The 21,144-nt window shown below is 53.3% G+C and overlaps 20 non-coding genes and 1 pseudogene across 20 annotated transcripts; all 21 read left to right on the forward strand.

Moving 5' to 3' along the window:
* Positions 1 to 527: 527 nt before the first annotated feature.
* On the forward strand, positions 528 to 718 carry LOC138278747 (U2 spliceosomal RNA). Its single transcript, XR_011200829.1, has one exon. It is a non-coding gene; the product is annotated as a U2 spliceosomal RNA (small nuclear RNA).
* An 806-nt stretch (positions 719 to 1,524) lies between these two features.
* LOC138278759 (U2 spliceosomal RNA) lies at positions 1,525 to 1,715 on the forward strand. The gene has a single exon (XR_011200840.1). It is a non-coding gene; the product is annotated as a U2 spliceosomal RNA (small nuclear RNA).
* Positions 1,716 to 2,530: 815 nt separating this feature from the next.
* LOC138278770 (U2 spliceosomal RNA) lies at positions 2,531 to 2,721 on the forward strand. Its single transcript, XR_011200851.1, has one exon. It is a non-coding gene; the product is annotated as a U2 spliceosomal RNA (small nuclear RNA).
* An 826-nt stretch (positions 2,722 to 3,547) lies between these two features.
* On the forward strand, positions 3,548 to 3,738 carry LOC138278781 (U2 spliceosomal RNA). Its single transcript, XR_011200861.1, has one exon. It is a non-coding gene; the product is annotated as a U2 spliceosomal RNA (small nuclear RNA).
* An 811-nt stretch (positions 3,739 to 4,549) lies between these two features.
* Positions 4,550 to 4,740, forward strand: LOC138278786 (U2 spliceosomal RNA). The gene has a single exon (XR_011200863.1). It is a non-coding gene; the product is annotated as a U2 spliceosomal RNA (small nuclear RNA).
* An 816-nt stretch (positions 4,741 to 5,556) lies between these two features.
* On the forward strand, positions 5,557 to 5,747 carry LOC138278748 (U2 spliceosomal RNA). Its single transcript, XR_011200830.1, has one exon. It is a non-coding gene; the product is annotated as a U2 spliceosomal RNA (small nuclear RNA).
* An 810-nt stretch (positions 5,748 to 6,557) lies between these two features.
* LOC138278749 (U2 spliceosomal RNA) lies at positions 6,558 to 6,748 on the forward strand. The gene has a single exon (XR_011200831.1). It is a non-coding gene; the product is annotated as a U2 spliceosomal RNA (small nuclear RNA).
* An 801-nt stretch (positions 6,749 to 7,549) lies between these two features.
* LOC138278750 (U2 spliceosomal RNA) lies at positions 7,550 to 7,740 on the forward strand. The gene has a single exon (XR_011200832.1). It is a non-coding gene; the product is annotated as a U2 spliceosomal RNA (small nuclear RNA).
* Positions 7,741 to 8,549: 809 nt separating this feature from the next.
* On the forward strand, positions 8,550 to 8,740 carry LOC138278752 (U2 spliceosomal RNA). The gene has a single exon (XR_011200833.1). It is a non-coding gene; the product is annotated as a U2 spliceosomal RNA (small nuclear RNA).
* An 822-nt stretch (positions 8,741 to 9,562) lies between these two features.
* LOC138278753 (U2 spliceosomal RNA) lies at positions 9,563 to 9,753 on the forward strand. Its single transcript, XR_011200834.1, has one exon. It is a non-coding gene; the product is annotated as a U2 spliceosomal RNA (small nuclear RNA).
* Positions 9,754 to 10,562: 809 nt separating this feature from the next.
* On the forward strand, positions 10,563 to 10,753 carry LOC138278754 (U2 spliceosomal RNA). Its single transcript, XR_011200835.1, has one exon. It is a non-coding gene; the product is annotated as a U2 spliceosomal RNA (small nuclear RNA).
* A 1,090-nt stretch (positions 10,754 to 11,843) lies between these two features.
* Positions 11,844 to 12,020, forward strand: LOC138278780 (U2 spliceosomal RNA; annotated as a pseudogene).
* An 800-nt stretch (positions 12,021 to 12,820) lies between these two features.
* LOC138278755 (U2 spliceosomal RNA) lies at positions 12,821 to 13,011 on the forward strand. Its single transcript, XR_011200836.1, has one exon. It is a non-coding gene; the product is annotated as a U2 spliceosomal RNA (small nuclear RNA).
* An 812-nt stretch (positions 13,012 to 13,823) lies between these two features.
* On the forward strand, positions 13,824 to 14,014 carry LOC138278756 (U2 spliceosomal RNA). The gene has a single exon (XR_011200837.1). It is a non-coding gene; the product is annotated as a U2 spliceosomal RNA (small nuclear RNA).
* An 826-nt stretch (positions 14,015 to 14,840) lies between these two features.
* On the forward strand, positions 14,841 to 15,031 carry LOC138278757 (U2 spliceosomal RNA). The gene has a single exon (XR_011200838.1). It is a non-coding gene; the product is annotated as a U2 spliceosomal RNA (small nuclear RNA).
* Positions 15,032 to 15,844: 813 nt separating this feature from the next.
* Positions 15,845 to 16,035, forward strand: LOC138278758 (U2 spliceosomal RNA). Its single transcript, XR_011200839.1, has one exon. It is a non-coding gene; the product is annotated as a U2 spliceosomal RNA (small nuclear RNA).
* An 803-nt stretch (positions 16,036 to 16,838) lies between these two features.
* Positions 16,839 to 17,029, forward strand: LOC138278760 (U2 spliceosomal RNA). The gene has a single exon (XR_011200841.1). It is a non-coding gene; the product is annotated as a U2 spliceosomal RNA (small nuclear RNA).
* Positions 17,030 to 17,838: 809 nt separating this feature from the next.
* LOC138278761 (U2 spliceosomal RNA) lies at positions 17,839 to 18,029 on the forward strand. The gene has a single exon (XR_011200842.1). It is a non-coding gene; the product is annotated as a U2 spliceosomal RNA (small nuclear RNA).
* Positions 18,030 to 18,861: 832 nt separating this feature from the next.
* Positions 18,862 to 19,052, forward strand: LOC138278762 (U2 spliceosomal RNA). Its single transcript, XR_011200843.1, has one exon. It is a non-coding gene; the product is annotated as a U2 spliceosomal RNA (small nuclear RNA).
* An 817-nt stretch (positions 19,053 to 19,869) lies between these two features.
* LOC138278763 (U2 spliceosomal RNA) lies at positions 19,870 to 20,060 on the forward strand. The gene has a single exon (XR_011200844.1). It is a non-coding gene; the product is annotated as a U2 spliceosomal RNA (small nuclear RNA).
* Positions 20,061 to 20,870: 810 nt separating this feature from the next.
* On the forward strand, positions 20,871 to 21,061 carry LOC138278764 (U2 spliceosomal RNA). Its single transcript, XR_011200845.1, has one exon. It is a non-coding gene; the product is annotated as a U2 spliceosomal RNA (small nuclear RNA).
* The last annotated feature ends 83 nt before the right edge of the window (positions 21,062 to 21,144 follow it).

Here is a 21,144-nt window from a genome sequence, read left to right on the forward strand (position 1 = left end):
GCTGCCTGTGGCAGAACAGAAGAGCTGGACACTGTCCATGCCTTCTCTGGGTAGAAGGAAGAGGCAGAGTCCTTTGCCTTCTTTGCCTGCCCCCGCCCGCCCCCGAACGGCCACGAACGGCCGAGCCTTATCTATAGGCCTAAGCTACAGGGCAACAGAGTCCTGGGTAAGCGAGGGCGAGGTGCCGGCCACTTGCTGCCAGGGTGCTGTCTAGGGTGGCCAGGCCTCCCGACCAAGGGGCTGGAGGCAGTGGACAGGAAGGGGAGGGGCATGCAAAAACTAGAAACTGGGCAACGTGGGTATGCTAATGGACGCATAATGAGGCGACTGCTGAGGATTCTGGGAGCCGGAAGTCCCCCGCCCCCGACGCCAGGGCCTCTTTTTCCTTTTGTCACTGGCTGAGCTCTTGCCAAGAGATGGGGAAAAGAGGCGAAAGGCCCGTGAACGGCCAAGGAAAGGACGGCGCCAGCCCGAGTCAGCCAGGGAGACCGGCCGGTGAGGTGAGAATTCTGGCCCCTCTTCGGGTTATCGCTTCTCGGCCTTTTGGCTAAGATCAAGTGTAGTATCTGTTCTTATCAGTTTAATATCTGATACGTCCTCTATCTGGGGACCATATATTAAATTGATTTTTGGAACAGGGAGATGGAATAGGAGCTTGCTCTGTCCACTCCACGCATCAACCTGGTATTGCAGTACCTCCAGGAATGGTGCACCTCCCCACCCGGGGAAACACATGCTGTTGAAAAAAAAGATGCAAAAGGAGCGTTTCACTGGCTTTCTGTAAAGTGGCGCTAATGTCTTTGGGTGTAAATAAAACCAACCTGGCCACTTTTTGGCAGCCGTGTCTTGTTTTATTTATTGATTGATTGATTTAATTAATTATTTATTTCGTTTTAGCCCTACCGCGTTGGTAAGACAGGAAGGAAAGAAGGAAGGAAGGGGGAGAGAGAGAGAGAGAGAGAGAGAGAGAGAGAGAGAGAGAGAGAGAGACAGGGGGGGGGGGGGGAGCTGCCTGTGGCAGAACAGAAGAGCTGGACACTGTCCATGCCTTCTCTGGGTAGAAGGAAGAGGCAGAGTCCTTTGCCTTCTTTGCCTGCCCCCGAACGGCCACGAACGGCCGAGCCTTATCTATAGGCCTAAGCTACAGGGCAACAGAGTCCTGGGTAAGCGAGGGCGAGGTGCCGGCCACTTGCTGCCAGGGTGCTGTCTAGGGTGGCCAGGCCTCCCGACCAAGGGGCTGGAGGCAGTGGACAGGAAGGGGAGGGGCATGCAAAAACTAGAAACTGGGCAACGTGGGTATGCTAATGGACGCATAATGAGGCGACTGCTGAGGATTCTGGGAGCCGGAAGTCCCCCGCCCCCGACGCCAGGGCCTCTTTTTCCTTTTGTCACTGGCTGAGCTCTTGCCAAGAGATGGGGAAAAGAGGCGAAAGGCCCGTGAACGGCCAAGGAAAGGACGGCGCCAGCCCGAGTCAGCCAGGGAGACCGGCCGGTGAGGTGAGAATTCTGGCCCCTCTTCGGGTTATCGCTTCTCGGCCTTTTGGCTAAGATCAAGTGTAGTATCTGTTCTTATCAGTTTAATATCTGATACGTCCTCTATCTGGGGACCATATATTAAATTGATTTTTGGAACAGGGAGATGGAATAGGAGCTTGCTCTGTCCACTCCACGCATCAACCTGGTATTGCAGTACCTCCAGGAATGGTGCACCTCCCCACCCGGGGAAACACATGCTGTTGAAAAAAAAGATGCAAAAGGAGCGTTTCACTGGCTTTCTGTAAAGTGGCGCTAATGTCTTTGGGTGTAAATAAAACCAACCTGGCCACTTTTTGGCAGCCGTGTCTTGTTTTATTTATTGATTGATTGATTTAATTAATTATTTATTTCGTTTTAGCCCTACCGCGTTGGTAAGACAGGAAGGAAAGAAGGAAGGAAGGGGGAGAGAGAGAGAGAGAGAGAGAGAGAGAGAGAGAGAGAGAGAGAGAGACAGGGGGGGGGGGGGAGCTGCCTGTGGCAGAACAGAAGAGCTGGACACTGTCCATGCCTTCTCTGGGTAGAAGGAAGAGGCAGAGTCCTTTGCCTTCTTTGCCTGCCCCCGCCCGCCCCCGAACGGCCACAAACGGCCGAGCCTTATCTATAGGCCTAAGCTACAGGGCAACAGAGTCCTGGGTAAGCGAGGGCGAGGTGCCGGCCACTTGCTGCCAGGGTGCTGTCTAGGGTGGCCAGGCCTCCCGACCAAGGGGCTGGAGGCAGTGGACAGGAAGGGGAGGGGCATGCAAAAACTAGAAACTGGGCAACGTGGGTATGCTAATGGACGCATAATGAGGCGACTGCTGAGGATTCTGGGAGCCGGAAGTCCCCCGCCCCCGACGCCAGGGCCTCTTTTTCCTTTTGTCACTGGCTGAGCTCTTGCCAAGAGATGGGGAAAAGAGGCGAAAGGCCCGTGAACGGCCAAGGAAAGGACGGCGCCAGCCCGAGTCAGCCAGGGAGACCGGCCGGTGAGGTGAGAATTCTGGCCCCTCTTCGGGTTATCGCTTCTCGGCCTTTTGGCTAAGATCAAGTGTAGTATCTGTTCTTATCAGTTTAATATCTGATACGTCCTCTATCTGGGGACCATATATTAAATTGATTTTTGGAACAGGGAGATGGAATAGGAGCTTGCTCTGTCCACTCCACGCATCAACCTGGTATTGCAGTACCTCCAGGAATGGTGCACCTCCCCACCCGGGGAAACACATGCTGTTGAAAAAAAAGATGCAAAAGGAGCGTTTCACTGGCTTTCTGTAAAGTGGCGCTAATGTCTTTGGGTGTAAATAAAACCAACCTGGCCACTTTTTGGCAGCCGTGTCTTGTTTTATTTATTGATTGATTGATTTAATTAATTATTTATTTCGTTTTAGCCCTACCGCGTTGGTAAGACAGGAAGGAAAGAAGGAAGGAAGGGGGAGAGAGAGAGAGAGAGAGAGAGAGAGAGAGAGAGAGAGAGAGAGAGAGAGAGAGAGACAGGGGGGGGGGGGGGAGCTGCCTGTGGCAGAACAGAAGAGCTGGACACTGTCCATGCCTTCTCTGGGTAGAAGGAAGAGGCAGAGTCCTTTGCCTTCTTTGCCTGCCCCCGCCCGCCCCCGAACGGCCACGAACGGCCGAGCCTTATCTATAGGCCTAAGCTACAGGGCAACAGAGTCCTGGGTAAGCGAGGGCGAGGTGCCGGCCACTTGCTGCCAGGGTGCTGTCTAGGGTGGCCAGGCCTCCCGACCAAGGGGCTGGAGGCAGTGGACAGGAAGGGGAGGGGCATGCAAAAACTAGAAACTGGGCAACGTGGGTATGCTAATGGACGCATAATGAGGCGACTGCTGAGGATTCTGGGAGCCGGAAGTCCCCCGCCCCCGACGCCAGGGCCTCTTTTTCCTTTTGTCACTGGCTGAGCTCTTGCCAAGAGATGGGGAAAAGAGGCGAAAGGCCCGTGAACGGCCAAGGAAAGGACGGCGCCAGCCCGAGTCAGCCAGGGAGACCGGCCGGTGAGGTGAGAATTCTGGCCCCTCTTCGGGTTATCGCTTCTCGGCCTTTTGGCTAAGATCAAGTGTAGTATCTGTTCTTATCAGTTTAATATCTGATACGTCCTCTATCTGGGGACCATATATTAAATTGATTTTTGGAACAGGGAGATGGAATAGGAGCTTGCTCTGTCCACTCCACGCATCAACCTGGTATTGCAGTACCTCCAGGAATGGTGCACCTCCCCACCCGGGGAAACACATGCTGTTGAAAAAAAAGATGCAAAAGGAGCGTTTCACTGGCTTTCTGTAAAGTGGCGCTAATGTCTTTGGGTGTAAATAAAACCAACCTGGCCACTTTTTGGCAGCCGTGTCTTGTTTTATTTATTGATTGATTGATTTAATTAATTATTTATTTCGTTTTAGCCCTACCGCGTTGGTAAGACAGGAAGGAAAGAAGGAAGGAAGGGGAGAGAGAGAGAGAGAGAGAGAGAGAGAGAGAGAGAGAGAGAGACAGGGGGGGGGGGGGGAGCTGCCTGTGGCAGAACAGAAGAGCTGGACACTGTCCATGCCTTCTCTGGGTAGAAGGAAGAGGCAGAGTCCTTTGCCTTCTTTGCCTGCCCCCGCCCGCCCCCGAACGGCCACGAACGGCCGAGCCTTATCTATAGGCCTAAGCTACAGGGCAACAGAGTCCTGGGTAAGCGAGGGCGAGGTGCCGGCCACTTGCTGCCAGGGTGCTGTCTAGGGTGGCCAGGCCTCCCGACCAAGGGGCTGGAGGCAGTGGACAGGAAGGGGAGGGGCATGCAAAAACTAGAAACTGGGCAACGTGGGTATGCTAATGGACGCATAATGAGGCGACTGCTGAGGATTCTGGGAGCCGGAAGTCCCCCGCCCCCGACGCCAGGGCCTCTTTTTCCTTTTGTCACTGGCTGAGCTCTTGCCAAGAGATGGGGAAAAGAGGCGAAAGGCCCGTGAACGGCCAAGGAAAGGACGGCGCCAGCCCGAGTCAGCCAGGGAGACCGGCCGGTGAGGTGAGAATTCTGGCCCCTCTTCGGGTTATCGCTTCTCGGCCTTTTGGCTAAGATCAAGTGTAGTATCTGTTCTTATCAGTTTAATATCTGATACGTCCTCTATCTGGGGACCATATATTAAATTGATTTTTGGAACAGGGAGATGGAATAGGAGCTTGCTCTGTCCACTCCACGCATCAACCTGGTATTGCAGTACCTCCAGGAATGGTGCACCTCCCCACCCGGGGAAACACATGCTGTTGAAAAAAAAGATGCAAAAGGAGCGTTTCACTGGCTTTCTGTAAAGTGGCGCTAATGTCTTTGGGTGTAAATAAAACCAACCTGGCCACTTTTTGGCAGCCGTGTCTTGTTTTATTTATTGATTGATTGATTTAATTAATTATTTATTTCGTTTTAGCCCTACCGCGTTGGTAAGACAGGAAGGAAAGAAGGAAGGAAGGGGGAGAGAGAGAGAGAGAGAGAGAGAGAGAGAGAGAGAGAGAGAGAGAGACAGGGGGGGGGGGGGGAGCTGCCTGTGGCAGAACAGAAGAGCTGGACACTGTCCATGCCTTCTCTGGGTAGAAGGAAGAGGCAGAGTCCTTTGCCTTCTTTGCCTGCCCCCGCCCGCCCCCGAACGGCCACGAACGGCCGAGCCTTATCTATAGGCCTAAGCTACAGGGCAACAGAGTCCTGGGTAAGCGAGGGCGAGGTGCCGGCCACTTGCTGCCAGGGTGCTGTCTAGGGTGGCCAGGCCTCCCGACCAAGGGGCTGGAGGCAGTGGACAGGAAGGGGAGGGGCATGCAAAAACTAGAAACTGGGCAACGTGGGTATGCTAATGGACGCATAATGAGGCGACTGCTGAGGATTCTGGGAGCCGGAAGTCCCCCGCCCCCGACGCCAGGGCCTCTTTTTCCTTTTGTCACTGGCTGAGCTCTTGCCAAGAGATGGGGAAAAGAGGCGAAAGGCCCGTGAACGGCCAAGGAAAGGACGGCGCCAGCCCGAGTCAGCCAGGGAGACCGGCCGGTGAGGTGAGAATTCTGGCCCCTCTTCGGGTTATCGCTTCTCGGCCTTTTGGCTAAGATCAAGTGTAGTATCTGTTCTTATCAGTTTAATATCTGATACGTCCTCTATCTGGGGACCATATATTAAATTGATTTTTGGAACAGGGAGATGGAATAGGAGCTTGCTCTGTCCACTCCACGCATCAACCTGGTATTGCAGTACCTCCAGGAATGGTGCACCTCCCCACCCGGGGAAACACATGCTGTTGAAAAAAAAGATGCAAAAGGAGCGTTTCACTGGCTTTCTGTAAAGTGGCGCTAATGTCTTTGGGTGTAAATAAAACCAACCTGGCCACTTTTTGGCAGCCGTGTCTTGTTTTATTTATTGATTGATTGATTTAATTAATTATTTATTTCGTTTTAGCCCTACCGCGTTGGTAAGACAGGAAGGAAAGAAGGAAGGAAGGGGGAGAGAGAGAGAGAGAGAGAGAGAGAGAGAGAGAGAGAGAGACAGGGGGGGGGGGGGGAGCTGCCTGTGGCAGAACAGAAGAGCTGGACACTGTCCATGCCTTCTCTGGGTAGAAGGAAGAGGCAGAGTCCTTTGCCTTCTTTGCCTGCCCCCGCCCGCCCCCGAACGGCCACGAACGGCCGAGCCTTATCTATAGGCCTAAGCTACAGGGCAACAGAGTCCTGGGTAAGCGAGGGCGAGGTGCCGGCCACTTGCTGCCAGGGTGCTGTCTAGGGTGGCCAGGCCTCCCGACCAAGGGGCTGGAGGCAGTGGACAGGAAGGGGAGGGGCATGCAAAAACTAGAAACTGGGCAACGTGGGTATGCTAATGGACGCATAATGAGGCGACTGCTGAGGATTCTGGGAGCCGGAAGTCCCCCGCCCCCGACGCCAGGGCCTCTTTTTCCTTTTGTCACTGGCTGAGCTCTTGCCAAGAGATGGGGAAAAGAGGCGAAAGGCCCGTGAACGGCCAAGGAAAGGACGGCGCCAGCCCGAGTCAGCCAGGGAGACCGGCCGGTGAGGTGAGAATTCTGGCCCCTCTTCGGGTTATCGCTTCTCGGCCTTTTGGCTAAGATCAAGTGTAGTATCTGTTCTTATCAGTTTAATATCTGATACGTCCTCTATCTGGGGACCATATATTAAATTGATTTTTGGAACAGGGAGATGGAATAGGAGCTTGCTCTGTCCACTCCACGCATCAACCTGGTATTGCAGTACCTCCAGGAATGGTGCACCTCCCCACCCGGGGAAACACATGCTGTTGAAAAAAAAGATGCAAAGGAGCGTTTCACTGGCTTTCTGTAAAGTGGCGCTAATGTCTTTGGGTGTAAATAAAACCAACCTGGCCACTTTTTGGCAGCCGTGTCTTGTTTTATTTATTGATTGATTGATTTAATTAATTATTTATTTCGTTTTAGCCCTACCGCGTTGGTAAGACAGGAAGGAAAGAAGGAAGGAAGGGGGAGAGAGAGAGAGAGAGAGAGAGAGAGAGAGAGAGAGAGAGAGACAGGGGGGGGGGGGGGAGCTGCCTGTGGCAGAACAGAAGAGCTGGACACTGTCCATGCCTTCTCTGGGTAGAAGGAAGAGGCAGAGTCCTTTGCCTTCTTTGCCTGCCCCCGCCCGCCCCCGAACGGCCACGCCTTATCTATAGGCCTAAGCTACAGGGCAACAGAGTCCTGGGTAAGCGAGGGCGAGGTGCCGGCCACTTGCTGCCAGGGTGCTGTCTAGGGTGGCCAGGCCTCCCGACCAAGGGGCTGGAGGCAGTGGACAGGAAGGGGAGGGGCATGCAAAAACTAGAAACTGGGCAACGTGGGTATGCTAATGGACGCATAATGAGGCGACTGCTGAGGATTCTGGGAGCCGGAAGTCCCCCGCCCCCGACGCCAGGGCCTCTTTTTCCTTTTGTCACTGGCTGAGCTCTTGCCAAGAGATGGGGAAAAGAGGCGAAAGGCCCGTGAACGGCCAAGGAAAGGACGGCGCCAGCCCGAGTCAGCCAGGGAGACCGGCCGGTGAGGTGAGAATTCTGGCCCCTCTTCGGGTTATCGCTTCTCGGCCTTTTGGCTAAGATCAAGTGTAGTATCTGTTCTTATCAGTTTAATATCTGATACGTCCTCTATCTGGGGACCATATATTAAATTGATTTTTGGAACAGGGAGATGGAATAGGAGCTTGCTCTGTCCACTCCACGCATCAACCTGGTATTGCAGTACCTCCAGGAATGGTGCACCTCCCCACCCGGGGAAACACATGCTGTTGAAAAAAAAGATGCAAAAGGAGCGTTTCACTGGCTTTCTGTAAAGTGGCGCTAATGTCTTTGGGTGTAAATAAAACCAACCTGGCCACTTTTTGGCAGCCGTGTCTTGTTTTATTTATTGATTGATTGATTTAATTAATTATTTATTTCGTTTTAGCCCTACCGCGTTGGTAAGACAGGAAGGAAAGAAGGAAGGAAGGGGGGAGAGAGAGAGAGAGAGAGAGAGAGAGAGAGAGAGAGAGAGACAGGGGGGGGGGGGAGCTGCCTGTGGCAGAACAGAAGAGCTGGACACTGTCCATGCCTTCTCTGGGTAGAAGGAAGAGGCAGAGTCCTTTGCCTTCTTTGCCTGCCCCCGCCCGCCCCCGAACGGCCACAAACGGCCGAGCCTTATCTATAGGCCTAAGCTACAGGGCAACAGAGTCCTGGGTAAGCGAGGGCGAGGTGCCGGCCACTTGCTGCCAGGGTGCTGTCTAGGGTGGCCAGGCCTCCCGACCAAGGGGCTGGAGGCAGTGGACAGGAAGGGGAGGGGCATGCAAAAACTAGAAACTGGGCAACGTGGGTATGCTAATGGACGCATAATGAGGCGACTGCTGAGGATTCTGGGAGCCGGAAGTCCCCCGCCCCCGACGCCAGGGCCTCTTTTTCCTTTTGTCACTGGCTGAGCTCTTGCCAAGAGATGGGGAAAAGAGGCGAAAGGCCCGTGAACGGCCAAGGAAAGGACGGCGCCAGCCCGAGTCAGCCAGGGAGACCGGCCGGTGAGGTGAGAATTCTGGCCCCTCTTCGGGTTATCGCTTCTCGGCCTTTTGGCTAAGATCAAGTGTAGTATCTGTTCTTATCAGTTTAATATCTGATACGTCCTCTATCTGGGGACCATATATTAAATTGATTTTTGGAACAGGGAGATGGAATAGGAGCTTGCTCTGTCCACTCCACGCATCAACCTGGTATTGCAGTACCTCCAGGAATGGTGCACCTCCCCACCCGGGGAAACACATGCTGTTGAAAAAAAAGATGCAAAAGGAGCGTTTCACTGGCTTTCTGTAAAGTGGCGCTAATGTCTTTGGGTGTAAATAAAACCAACCTGGCCACTTTTTGGCAGCCGTGTCTTGTTTTATTTATTGATTGATTGATTTAATTAATTATTTATTTCGTTTTAGCCCTACCGCGTTGGTAAGACAGGAAGGAAAGAAGGAAGGAAGGGGGAGAGAGAGAGAGAGAGAGAGAGAGAGAGAGAGAGAGAGAGAGAGAGAGAGAGACAGGGGGGGGGGGGGGAGCTGCCTGTGGCAGAACAGAAGAGCTGGACACTGTCCATGCCTTCTCTGGGTAGAAGGAAGAGGCAGAGTCCTTTGCCTTCTTTGCCTGCCCCCGCCCGCCCCCGAACGGCCACGAACGGCCGAGCCTTATCTATAGGCCTAAGCTACAGGGCAACAGAGTCCTGGGTAAGCGAGGGCGAGGTGCCGGCCACTTGCTGCCAGGGTGCTGTCTAGGGTGGCCAGGCCTCCCGACCAAGGGGCTGGAGGCAGTGGACAGGAAGGGGAGGGGCATGCAAAAACTAGAAACTGGGCAACGTGGGTATGCTAATGGACGCATAATGAGGCGACTGCTGAGGATTCTGGGAGCCGGAAGTCCCCCGCCCCCGACGCCAGGGCCTCTTTTTCCTTTTGTCACTGGCTGAGCTCTTGCCAAGAGATGGGGAAAAGAGGCGAAAGGCCCGTGAACGGCCAAGGAAAGGACGGCGCCAGCCCGAGTCAGCCAGGGAGACCGGCCGGTGAGGTGAGAATTCTGGCCCCTCTTCGGGTTATCGCTTCTCGGCCTTTTGGCTAAGATCAAGTGTAGTATCTGTTCTTATCAGTTTAATATCTGATACGTCCTCTATCTGGGGACCATATATTAAATTGATTTTTGGAACAGGGAGATGGAATAGGAGCTTGCTCTGTCCACTCCACGCATCAACCTGGTATTGCAGTACCTCCAGGAATGGTGCACCTCCCCACCCGGGGAAACACATGCTGTTGAAAAAAAAGATGCAAAAGGAGCGTTTCACTGGCTTTCTGTAAAGTGGCGCTAATGTCTTTGGGTGTAAATAAAACCAACCTGGCCACTTTTTGGCAGCCGTGTCTTGTTTTATTTATTGATTGATTGATTTAATTAATTATTTATTTCGTTTTAGCCCTACCGCGTTGGTAAGACAGGAAGGAAAGAAGGAAGGAAGGGGGAGAGAGAGAGAGAGAGAGAGAGAGAGAGAGAGAGAGAGAGACAGGGGGGGGGGGGGAGCTGCCTGTGGCAGAACAGAAGAGCTGGACACTGTCCATGCCTTCTCTGGGTAGAAGGAAGAGGCAGAGTCCTTTGCCTTCTTTGCCTGCCCCCGCCCGCCCCCGAACGGCCACAAACGGCCGAGCCTTATCTATAGGCCTAAGCTACAGGGCAACAGAGTCCTGGGTAAGCGAGGGCGAGGTGCCGGCCACTTGCTGCCAGGGTGCTGTCTAGGGTGGCCAGGCCTCCCGACCAAGGGGCTGGAGGCAGTGGACAGGAAGGGGAGGGGCATGCAAAAACTAGAAACTGGGCAACGTGGGTATGCTAATGGACGCATAATGAGGCGACTGCTGAGGATTCTGGGAGCCGGAAGTCCCCCGCCCCCGACGCCAGGGCCTCTTTTTCCTTTTGTCACTGGCTGAGCTCTTGCCAAGAGATGGGGAAAAGAGGCGAAAGGCCCGTGAACGGCCAAGGAAAGGACGGCGCCAGCCCGAGTCAGCCAGGGAGACCGGCCGGTGAGGTGAGAATTCTGGCCCCTCTTCGGGTTATCGCTTCTCGGCCTTTTGGCTAAGATCAAGTGTAGTATCTGTTCTTATCAGTTTAATATCTGATACGTCCTCTATCTGGGGACCATATATTAAATTGATTTTTGGAACAGGGAGATGGAATAGGAGCTTGCTCTGTCCACTCCACGCATCAACCTGGTATTGCAGTACCTCCAGGAATGGTGCACCTCCCCACCCGGGGAAACACATGCTGTTGAAAAAAAAGATGCAAAAGGAGCGTTTCACTGGCTTTCTGTAAAGTGGCGCTAATGTCTTTGGGTGTAAATAAAACCAACCTGGCCACTTTTTGGCAGCCGTGTCTTGTTTTATTTATTGATTGATTGATTTAATTAATTATTTATTTCGTTTTAGCCCTACCGCGTTGGTAAGACAGGAAGGAAAGAAGGAAGGAAGGGGGAGAGAGAGAGAGAGAGAGAGAGAGAGAGAGAGAGAGAGAGAGAGAGAGAGAGACAGGGGGGGGGGGGGAGCTGCCTGTGGCAGAACAGAAGAGCTGGACACTGTCCATGCCTTCTCTGGGTAGAAGGAAGAGGCAGAGTCCTTTGCCTTCTTTGCCTGCCCCCGCCCGCCCCCGAACGGCCACGAACGGCCGAGCCTTATCTATAGGCCTAAGCTACAGGGCAACAGAGTCCTGGGTAAGCGAGGGCGAGGTGCCGGCCACTTGCTGCCAGGGTGCTGTCTAGGGTGGCCAGGCCTCCCGACCAAGGGGCTGGAGGCAGTGGACAGGAAGGGGAGGGGCATGCAAAAACTAGAAACTGGGCAACGTGGGTATGCTAATGGACGCATAATGAGGCGACTGCTGAGGATTCTGGGAGCCGGAAGTCCCCCGCCCCCGACGCCAGGGCCTCTTTTTCCTTTTGTCACTGGCTGAGCTCTTGCCAAGAGATGGGGAAAAGAGGCGAAAGGCCCGTGAACGGCCAAGGAAAGGACGGCGCCAGCCCGAGTCAGCCAGGGAGACCGGCCGGTGAGGTGAGAATTCTGGCCCCTCTTCGGGTTATCGCTTCTCGGCCTTTTGGCTAAGATCAAGTGTAGTTGTAAACCTGCTTAGACACTCTTCAAAAAAATTGTGTCTTTCTTAAAAATGTTACCAGTATGTAAATAGAGAAATTATGAAACTCACAGAATTGTTTTGTTTTTGGCAAATGTGTATTTTGTAAACTTGACATGGACCTAACAGATAAAGGCATGACAAGTCAAATGTATCACCACCCGTATGGTTCGGGATTGGTTAAAATGTAAATATGCCCTAAAATTTTCAAATAAAGACTATTTTTACAAAAAAAAAAAAATCTGTTCTTATCAGTTTAATATCTGATACGTCCTCTATCTGGGGACCATATATTAAATTGATTTTTGGAACAGGGAGATGGAATAGGAGCTTGCTCTGTCCACTCCACGCATCAACCTGGTATTGCAGTACCTCCAGGAATGGTGCACCTCCCCACCCGGGGAAACACATGCTGTTGAAAAAAAAGATGCAAAAGGAGCGTTTCACTGGCTTTCTGTAAAGTGGCGCTAATGTCTTTGGGTGTAAATAAAACCAACCTGGCCACTTTTTGGCAGCCGTGTCTTGTTTTATTTATTGATTGATTGATTTAATTAATTATTTATTTCGTTTTAGCCCTACCGCGTTGGTAAGACAGGAAGGAAAGAAGGAAGGAAGGGGGAGAGAGAGAGAGAGAGAGAGAGAGAGAGAGAGAGAGAGAGACAGGGGGGGGGGGGGGAGCTGCCTGTGGCAGAACAGAAGAGCTGGACACTGTCCATGCCTTCTCTGGGTAGAAGGAAGAGGCAGAGTCCTTTGCCTTCTTTGCCTGCCCCCGAACGGCCACGAACGGCCGAGCCTTATCTATAGGCCTAAGCTACAGGGCAACAGAGTCCTGGGTAAGCGAGGGCGAGGTGCCGGCCACTTGCTGCCAGGGTGCTGTCTAGGGTGGCCAGGCCTCCCGACCAAGGGGCTGGAGGCAGTGGACAGGAAGGGGAGGGGCATGCAAAAACTAGAAACTGGGCAACGTGGGTATGCTAATGGACGCATAATGAGGCGACTGCTGAGGATTCTGGGAGCCGGAAGTCCCCCGCCCCCGACGCCAGGGCCTCTTTTTCCTTTTGTCACTGGCTGAGCTCTTGCCAAGAGATGGGGAAAAGAGGCGAAAGGCCCGTGAACGGCCAAGGAAAGGACGGCGCCAGCCCGAGTCAGCCAGGGAGACCGGCCGGTGAGGTGAGAATTCTGGCCCCTCTTCGGGTTATCGCTTCTCGGCCTTTTGGCTAAGATCAAGTGTAGTATCTGTTCTTATCAGTTTAATATCTGATACGTCCTCTATCTGGGGACCATATATTAAATTGATTTTTGGAACAGGGAGATGGAATAGGAGCTTGCTCTGTCCACTCCACGCATCAACCTGGTATTGCAGTACCTCCAGGAATGGTGCACCTCCCCACCCGGGGAAACACATGCTGTTGAAAAAAAAGATGCAAAAGGAGCGTTTCACTGGCTTTCTGTAAAGTGGCGCTAATGTCTTTGGGTGTAAATAAAACCAACCTGGCCACTTTTTGGCAGCCGTGTCTTGTTTTATTTATTGATTGATTGATTTAATTAATTATTTATTTCGTTTTAGCCCTACCGCGTTGGTAAGACAGGAAGGAAAGAAGGAAGGAAGGGGGAGAGAGAGAGAGAGAGAGAGAGAGAGAGAGAGAGAGAGAGAGACAGGGGGGGGGGGGGGAGCTGCCTGTGGCAGAACAGAAGAGCTGGACACTGTCCATGCCTTCTCTGGGTAGAAGGAAGAGGCAGAGTCCTTTGCCTTCTTTGCCTGCCCCCGCCCGCCCCCGAACGGCCACGAACGGCCGAGCCTTATCTATAGGCCTAAGCTACAGGGCAACAGAGTCCTGGGTAAGCGAGGGCGAGGTGCCGGCCACTTGCTGCCAGGGTGCTGTCTAGGGTGGCCAGGCCTCCCGACCAAGGGGCTGGAGGCAGTGGACAGGAAGGGGAGGGGCATGCAAAAACTAGAAACTGGGCAACGTGGGTATGCTAATGGACGCATAATGAGGCGACTGCTGAGGATTCTGGGAGCCGGAAGTCCCCCGCCCCCGACGCCAGGGCCTCTTTTTCCTTTTGTCACTGGCTGAGCTCTTGCCAAGAGATGGGGAAAAGAGGCGAAAGGCCCGTGAACGGCCAAGGAAAGGACGGCGCCAGCCCGAGTCAGCCAGGGAGACCGGCCGGTGAGGTGAGAATTCTGGCCCCTCTTCGGGTTATCGCTTCTCGGCCTTTTGGCTAAGATCAAGTGTAGTATCTGTTCTTATCAGTTTAATATCTGATACGTCCTCTATCTGGGGACCATATATTAAATTGATTTTTGGAACAGGGAGATGGAATAGGAGCTTGCTCTGTCCACTCCACGCATCAACCTGGTATTGCAGTACCTCCAGGAATGGTGCACCTCCCCACCCGGGGAAACACATGCTGTTGAAAAAAAAGATGCAAAAGGAGCGTTTCACTGGCTTTCTGTAAAGTGGCGCTAATGTCTTTGGGTGTAAATAAAACCAACCTGGCCACTTTTTGGCAGCCGTGTCTTGTTTTATTTATTGATTGATTGATTTAATTAATTATTTATTTCGTTTTAGCCCTACCGCGTTGGTAAGACAGGAAGGAAAGAAGGAAGGAAGGGGGAGAGAGAGAGAGAGAGAGGGAGAGAGAGAGAGAGAGAGAGAGAGAGGAGAGAGAGAGAGAGAGAGAGACAGGGGGGGGGGGGGAGCTGCCTGTGGCAGAACAGAAGAGCTGGACACTGTCCATGCCTTCTCTGGGTAGAAGGAAGAGGCAGAGTCCTTTGCCTTCTTTGCCTGCCCCCGAACGGCCACGAACGGCCGAGCCTTATCTATAGGCCTAAGCTACAGGGCAACAGAGTCCTGGGTAAGCGAGGGCGAGGTGCCGGCCACTTGCTGCCAGGGTGCTGTCTAGGGTGGCCAGGCCTCCCGACCAAGGGGCTGGAGGCAGTGGACAGGAAGGGGAGGGGCATGCAAAAACTAGAAACTGGGCAACGTGGGTATGCTAATGGACGCATAATGAGGCGACTGCTGAGGATTCTGGGAGCCGGAAGTCCCCCGCCCCCGACGCCAGGGCCTCTTTTTCCTTTTGTCACTGGCTGAGCTCTTGCCAAGAGATGGGGAAAAGAGGCGAAAGGCCCGTGAACGGCCAAGGAAAGGACGGCGCCAGCCCGAGTCAGCCAGGGAGACCGGCCGGTGAGGTGAGAATTCTGGCCCCTCTTCGGGTTATCGCTTCTCGGCCTTTTGGCTAAGATCAAGTGTAGTATCTGTTCTTATCAGTTTAATATCTGATACGTCCTCTATCTGGGGACCATATATTAAATTGATTTTTGGAACAGGGAGATGGAATAGGAGCTTGCTCTGTCCACTCCACGCATCAACCTGGTATTGCAGTACCTCCAGGAATGGTGCACCTCCCCACCCGGGGAAACACATGCTGTTGAAAAAAAAGATGCAAAAGGAGCGTTTCACTGGCTTTCTGTAAAGTGGCGCTAATGTCTTTGGGTGTAAATAAAACCAACCTGGCCACTTTTTGGCAGCCGTGTCTTGTTTTATTTATTGATTGATTGATTTAATTAATTATTTATTTCGTTTTAGCCCTACCGCGTTGGTAAGACAGGAAGGAAAGAAGGAAGGAAGGGGGAGAGAGAGAGAGAGAGAGAGAGAGAGAGAGAGAGAGAGAGAGAGACAGGGGGGGGGGGGGAGCTGCCTGTGGCAGAACAGAAGAGCTGGACACTGTCCATGCCTTCTCTGGGTAGAAGGAAGAGGCAGAGTCCTTTGCCTTCTTTGCCTGCCCCCGCCCGCCCCCGAACGGCCACAAACGGCCGAGCCTTATCTATAGGCCTAAGCTACAGGGCAACAGAGTCCTGGGTAAGCGAGGGCGAGGTGCCGGCCACTTGCTGCCAGGGTGCTGTCTAGGGTGGCCAGGCCTCCCGACCAAGGGGCTGGAGGCAGTGGACAGGAAGGGGAGGGGCATGCAAAAACTAGAAACTGGGCAACGTGGGTATGCTAATGGACGCATAATGAGGCGACTGCTGAGGATTCTGGGAGCCGGAAGTCCCCCGCCCCCGACGCCAGGGCCTCTTTTTCCTTTTGTCACTGGCTGAGCTCTTGCCAAGAGATGGGGAAAAGAGGCGAAAGGCCCGTGAACGGCCAAGGAAAGGACGGCGCCAGCCCGAGTCAGCCAGGGAGACCGGCCGGTGAGGTGAGAATTCTGGCCCCTCTTCGGGTTATCGCTTCTCGGCCTTTTGGCTAAGATCAAGTGTAGTATCTGTTCTTATCAGTTTAATATCTGATACGTCCTCTATCTGGGGACCATATATTAAATTGATTTTTGGAACAGGGAGATGGAATAGGAGCTTGCTCTGTCCACTCCACGCATCAACCTGGTATTGCAGTACCTCCAGGAATGGTGCACCTCCCCACCCGGGGAAACACATGCTGTTGAAAAAAAAGATGCAAAAGGAGCGTTTCACTGGCTTTCTGTAAAGTGGCGCTAATGTCTTTGGGTGTAAATAAAACCAACCTGGCCACTTTTTGGCAGCCGTGTCTTGTTTTATTTATTGATTGATTGATTTAATTAATTATTTATTTCGTTTTAGCCCTACCGCGTTGGTAAGACAGGAAGGAAAGAAGGGGGAGAGAGAGAGAGAGAGAGAGAGAGAGAGAGAGAGAGAGAGACAGGGGGGGGGGGGGGGAGCTGCCTGTGGCAGAACAGAAGAGCTGGACACTGTCCATGCCTTCTCTGGGTAGAAGGAAGAGGCAGAGTCCTTTGCCTTCTTTGCCTGCCCCCGCCCGCCCCCGAACGGCCACGAACGGCCGAGCCTTATCTATAGGCCTAAGCTACAGGGCAACAGAGTCCTGGGTAAGCGAGGGCGAGGTGCCGGCCACTTGCTGCCAGGGTGCTGTCTAGGGTGGCCAGGCCTCCCGACCAAGGGGCTGGAGGCAGTGGACAGGAAGGGGAGGGGCATGCAAAAACTAGAAACTGGGCAACGTGGGTATGCTAATGGACGCATAATGAGGCGACTGCTGAGGATTCTGGGAGCCGGAAGTCCCCCGCCCCCGACGCCAGGGCCTCTTTTTCCTTTTGTCACTGGCTGAGCTCTTGCCAAGAGATGGGGAAAAGAGGCGAAAGGCCCGTGAACGGCCAAGGAAAGGACGGCGCCAGCCCGAGTCAGCCAGGGAGACCGGCCGGTGAGGTGAGAATTCTGGCCCCTCTTCGGGTTATCGCTTCTCGGCCTTTTGGCTAAGATCAAGTGTAGTATCTGTTCTTATCAGTTTAATATCTGATACGTCCTCTATCTGGGGACCATATATTAAATTGATTTTTGGAACAGGGAGATGGAATAGGAGCTTGCTCTGTCCACTCCACGCATCAACCTGGTATTGCAGTACCTCCAGGAATGGTGCACCTCCCCACCCGGGGAAACACATGCTGTTGAAAAAAAAGATGCAAAAGGAGCGTTTCACTGGCTTTCTGTAAAGTGGCGCTAATGTCTTTGGGTGTAAATAAAACCAACCTGGCCACTTTTTGGCAGCCGTGTCTTGTTTTATTTATTGATTGATTGATTTAATTAATTATTTATTTCGTTTTAGCCCTACCGCGTTGGTAAGACAGGAAGGAAAGAAGGAAGGAAGGGGGAGAGAGAGAGAGAGAGAGAGAGAGAGAGAGAGAGAGAGAGACAGGGGGGGGGGGGGAGCTGCCTGTGGCAGAACAGAAGAGCTGGACACTGTCCATGCCTTCTCTGGGTAGAAGGAAGAGGCAGAGTCCTTTGCCTTCTTTGCCTGCCCCCGCCCGCCCCCGAACGGCCACGAACGGCCGAGCCTTATCTATAGGCCTAAGCTACAGGGCAACAGAGTCCTGGGTAAGCGAGGGCGAGGTGCCGGCCACTTGCTGCCAGGGTGCTGTCTAGGGTGGCCAGGCCTCCCGACCAAGGGGCTGGAGGCAGTGGACAGGAAGGGGAGGGGCATGCAAAAACTAGAAACTGGGCAACGTGGGTATGCTAATGGACGCATAATGAGGCGACTGCTGAGGATTCTGGGAGCCGGAAGTCCCCCGCCCCCGACGCCAGGGCCTCTTTTTCCTTTTGTCACTGGCTGAGCTCTTGCCAAGAGATGGGGAAAAGAGGCGAAAGGCCCGTGAACGGCCAAGGAAAGGACGGCGCCAGCCCGAGTCAGCCAGGGAGACCGGCCGGTGAGGTGAGAATTCTGGCCCCTCTTCGGGTTATCGCTTCTCGGCCTTTTGGCTAAGATCAAGTGTAGTATCTGTTCTTATCAGTTTAATATCTGATACGTCCTCTATCTGGGGACCATATATTAAATTGATTTTTGGAACAGGGAGATGGAATAGGAGCTTGCTCTGTCCACTCCACGCATCAACCTGGTATTGCAGTACCTCCAGGAATGGTGCACCTCCCCACCCGGGGAAACACATGCTGTTGAAAAAAAAGATGCAAAAGGAGCGTTTCACTGGCTTTCTGTAAAGTGGCGCTAATGTCTTTGGGTGTAAATAAAACCAACCTGGCCACTTTTTGGCAGCCGTGTCTTGTTTTATTTATTGATTGATTGATTTAATTAATTATTTATTTCGTTTTAGCCCTACCGCGTTGGTAAGACAGGAAGGAAAGAAGGAAGGAAGGGGGAGAGAGAGAGAGAGAGAGAGAGAGAGAGAGAGAGAGAGAGAGAGAGAGAGAGAGAGAGAGAGACAGGGGGGGGGGGGGGAGCTGCCTGTGGCAGAACAGAAGAGCTGGACACTGTCCATGCCTTCTCTGGGTAGAAGGAAGAGGCAGAGTCCTTTGCCTTCTTTGCCTGCCCCCGCCCGCCCCCGAACGGCCACGAACGGCCGAGCCTTATCTATAGGCCTAAGCTACAGGGCAACAGAGTCCTGGGTAAGCGAGGGCGAGGTGCCGGCCACTTGCTGCCAGGGTGCTGTCTAGGGTGGCCAGGCCTCCCGACCAAGGGGCTGGAGGCAGTGGACAGGAAGGGGAGGGGCATGCAAAAACTAGAAACTGGGCAACGTGGGTATGCTAATGGACGCATAATGAGGCGACTGCTGAGGATTCTGGGAGCCGGAAGTCCCCCGCCCCCGACGCCAGGGCCTCTTTTTCCTTTTGTCACTGGCTGAGCTCTTGCCAAGAGATGGGGAAAAGAGGCGAAAGGCCCGTGAACGGCCAAGGAAAGGACGGCGCCAGCCCGAGTCAGCCAGGGAGACCGGCCGGTGAGGTGAGAATTCTGGCCCCTCTTCGGGTTATCGCTTCTCGGCCTTTTGGCTAAGATCAAGTGTAGTATCTGTTCTTATCAGTTTAATATCTGATACGTCCTCTATCTGGGGACCATATATTAAATTGATTTTTGGAACAGGGAGATGGAATAGGAGCTTGCTCTGTCCACTCCACGCATCAACCTGGTATTGCAGTACCTCCAGGAATGGTGCACCTCCCCACCCGGGGAAACACATGCTGTTGAAAAAAAAGATGCAAAAGGAGCGTTTCACTGGCTTTCTGTAAAGTGGCGCTAATGTCTTTGGGTGTAAATAAAACCAACCTGGCCACTTTTTGGCAGCCGTGTCTTGTTTTATTTATTGATTGATTGATTTAATTAATTATTTATTTCGTTTTAGCCCTACCGCGTTGGTAAGACAGGAAGGAAAGAAGGAAGGAAGGGGGAGAGAGAGAGAGAGAGAGAGAGAGAGAGAGAGAGAGAGAGAGAGAGAGACAGGGGGGGGGGGGGAGCTGCCTGTGGCAGAACAGAAGAGCTGGACACTGTCCATGCCTTCTCTGGGTAGAAGGAAGAGGCAGAGTCCTTTGCCTTCTTTGCCTGCCCCCGCCCGCCCCCGAACGGCCACAAACGGCCGAGCCTTATCTATAGGCCTAAGCTACAGGGCAACAGAGTCCTGGGTAAGCGAGGGCGAGGTGCCGGCCACTTGCTGCCAGGGTGCTGTCTAGGGTGGCCAGGCCTCCCGACCAAGGGGCTGGAGGCAGTGGACAGGAAGGGGAGGGGCATGCAAAAACTAGAAACTGGGCAACGTGGGTATGCTAATGGACGCATAATGAGGCGACTGCTGAGGATTCTGGGAGCCGGAAGTCCCCCGCCCCCGACGCCAGGGCCTCTTTTTCCTTTTGTCACTGGCTGAGCTCTTGCCAAGAGATGGGGAAAAGAGGCGAAAGGCCCGTGAACGGCCAAGGAAAGGACGGCGCCAGCCCGAGTCAGCCAGGGAGACCGGCCGGTGAGGTGAGAATTCTGGCCCCTCTTCGGGTTATCGCTTCTCGGCCTTTTGGCTAAGATCAAGTGTAGTATCTGTTCTTATCAGTTTAATATCTGATACGTCCTCTATCTGGGGACCATATATTAAATTGATTTTTGGAACAGGGAGATGGAATAGGAGCTTGCTCTGTCCACTCCACGCATCAACCTGGTATTGCAGTACCTCCAGGAATGGTGCACCTCCCCACCCGGGGAAACACATGCTGTTGAAAAAAAAGATGCAAAAGGAGCGTTTCACTGGCTTTCTGTAAAGTGGCGCTAATGTCTTTGGGTGTAAATAAAACCAACCTGGCCACTTTTTGGCAGCCGTGTCTTGTTTTATTTATTGATTGATTGATTTAATTAATTATTTATTTCGTTTTAGCCCTACCGCGTTGGTAAGACAGGAAGGAAAGAAGGAAGGAAGGGGGAGAGAGAGAGAGAGAGAGAGAGAGAGAGAGAGAGAGAGAGAGACAGGGGGGGGGGGGAGCTGCCTGTGGCAGAACAGAAGAGCTGGACACTGTCCATGCCTTCTCTGGGTAGAAGGAAGAGGCAGAGTCCTTTGCCTTCTTTGCCTGCCCCCGCCCGCCCCCGAACGGCCACAAACGGCCGAGCCTTATCTATAGGCCTAAGCTACAGGGCAACAGAGTCCTGGGTAAGCGAGGGCGAGGTGCCGGCCACTTGCTGCCAGGGTGCTGTCTAGGGTGGCCAGGCCTCCCGACCAAGGGGCTTGAGGCAGTGGACAGGAAGGGGAGGGGCATGCAAAAACTAGAAACTGGGCAACGTGGGTATGCTAATGGACGCATAATGAGGCGACTGCTGAGGATTCTGGGAGCCGGAAGTCCCCCGCCCCCGACGCCAGGGCCTCTTTTTCCTTTTGTCACTGGCTGAGCTCTTGCCAAGAGATGGGGAAAAAGAGGCGAAAGGCCCGTGAACGGCCAAGGAAAGGACGGCGCCAGCCCGAGTCAGCCAGGGAGACCGCCGGTGAGGTGAGAATTCTGGCCCCTCTTCGGGTTATCGCTTCTCGGCCTTTTGGCTAAGATCAAGTGTAGTATCTGTTCTTATCAGTTTAATATCTGATACGTCCTCTATCTGGGGACCATATATTAAATTGATTTTTGGAACAGGGAGATGGAATAGGAGCTTGCTCTGTCCACTCCACGCATCAACCTGGTATTGCAGTACCTCCAGGAATGGTGCACCTCCCCACCCGGGGAAACACATGCTGTTGAAAAAAAAGATGCAAAAGGAGCGTTTCACTGGCTTTCTGTAAAGTGGCGCTAATGTCTT

Source organism: Pleurodeles waltl, unplaced genomic scaffold (assembly GCF_031143425.1).
Source record: "Pleurodeles waltl isolate 20211129_DDA unplaced genomic scaffold, aPleWal1.hap1.20221129 scaffold_570, whole genome shotgun sequence".
NCBI lineage: Eukaryota > Metazoa > Chordata > Amphibia > Caudata > Salamandridae > Pleurodeles > Pleurodeles waltl.